Here is a 1401-nt window from a genome sequence, read left to right as displayed (position 1 = left end):
TAAAAGTGAAACAAAAGACATAATAAATAGGTTTTTACACAAAAAAAGTCTTACTTTTTGGACATGGTAGAAGAAAAACCTTTCAACTAATAATTTGTGCTATAACTATTTGTAACTGGAGGAAATAAATAAAAGGCATTGTTTTCATATCGCACCCACAGTAAATGAATTTGAGTTGACATTAGATCTAAAAAAATGGCTAAGAACAGAAAAGTTTGACACATGATCTTGGTGTAGTCAAAGATTTAGGAAAGGGGCCAGGGAGATAGCATGGAGGTAAAGCGTCTTTCATGCACAAGGTCGGTGGTTCGAATCCCGGCATCCCATATAGTTCCCTGAGCCTGCCAGGGGCGATTTCTGAACATAGAGCCAGGAGTAACCCCTGAGCGCTGCCAGGTGTGACCCAAAAATGAAAAAAAAAAAAGGCCCGGAGAGATAGCACAGTGGTGTTTGCCTTGCAAGCAGCCGATTCAGGACCAAAGGTGGTTGGTTCGAATCTTGGTGTCCCATATGGTTCCCCCGTGCCTTCCTGGAGCTATTTCTGAGCAGACAGCCGGGAGTAACCCCTGAGCACCGCCGGGTGTGGCACAAAAAACAAACAAACAAACAAACAAAAAAACACCACCACAAAACAAAACAAAAAACAAATAGATTTTCAAATTAGCTAAACTAAACTTCTACTCATTCTCGCTTCGGCAGCACATATACAGAGAAGATTAGCATGGCCCCTGCTTAAGGATGACACGCAAATTCGTGAAACGTTCCATGTATTTTTTACACGCTTAAAAAAGATAAACTAAAAAATAAATAAATAAACTACTCAAAGGAAAAAAAATTGTTTTGGGGCCTGTGTGATAATACAGAAGGTAGGGCCTCGCATGCACGACAGTTCCAGGTTCAATCAGCTTCATTCCATATGGTCTTCTGAGCACCAATAGGAGGATTCCTGAGTGCAGAGTCAGGAGTTACACTGAGCATCCATGGGTGCAGCCTAAATAGCAAGCAAATAAATAATAACAGCAAACAACTGAAAGAAAACAAGAAGACGTTAAAGAAGACTCGGCATACCTGTCTTTGAGAGTGAACTTGTATACAGAGTAATGTGTATCTACAATAAAAAGAAAAGGAAAAAAAGAGCTGAAGGATGGATGTTGAGGGGGAGTGAACAGTCTTCTGAAGTTTGATTGTGGAGTTCATTAATTTCATTAATTTCTGCTGTATGCTTTATTATTTCCTCCCATCTGCTGATTTTTGTTTTATTTGCTTTCACAAATTTTATAAACTTTGCCATTAAATTAATTATGTAGGCCCCTTCTTCCTTCCTGATAAATGCTTGCAAAATGATACATTTTCATCTTAGTACTATTTTTACTGTGTCCCACACATTCTGAAAATTTGTCA

The 1401-nt window shown here is 38.8% G+C and overlaps 1 non-coding gene across 1 annotated transcript; it reads left to right on the top strand.

Annotated features, from left to right (window-relative positions):
- The first annotated feature begins 669 nt into the window (after nucleotides 1-669).
- On the top strand, nucleotides 670-773 carry LOC126029037 (U6 spliceosomal RNA). Its single transcript, XR_007502700.1, has one exon. It is a non-coding gene; the product is annotated as a U6 spliceosomal RNA (small nuclear RNA).
- Nucleotides 774-1401: the final 628 nt, after the last annotated feature.

Source organism: Suncus etruscus, chromosome 1, assembly GCF_024139225.1.
Source record: "Suncus etruscus isolate mSunEtr1 chromosome 1, mSunEtr1.pri.cur, whole genome shotgun sequence".
NCBI lineage: Eukaryota > Metazoa > Chordata > Mammalia > Eulipotyphla > Soricidae > Suncus > Suncus etruscus.
This window is presented reverse-complemented; position numbering and strand designations above follow the sequence as displayed.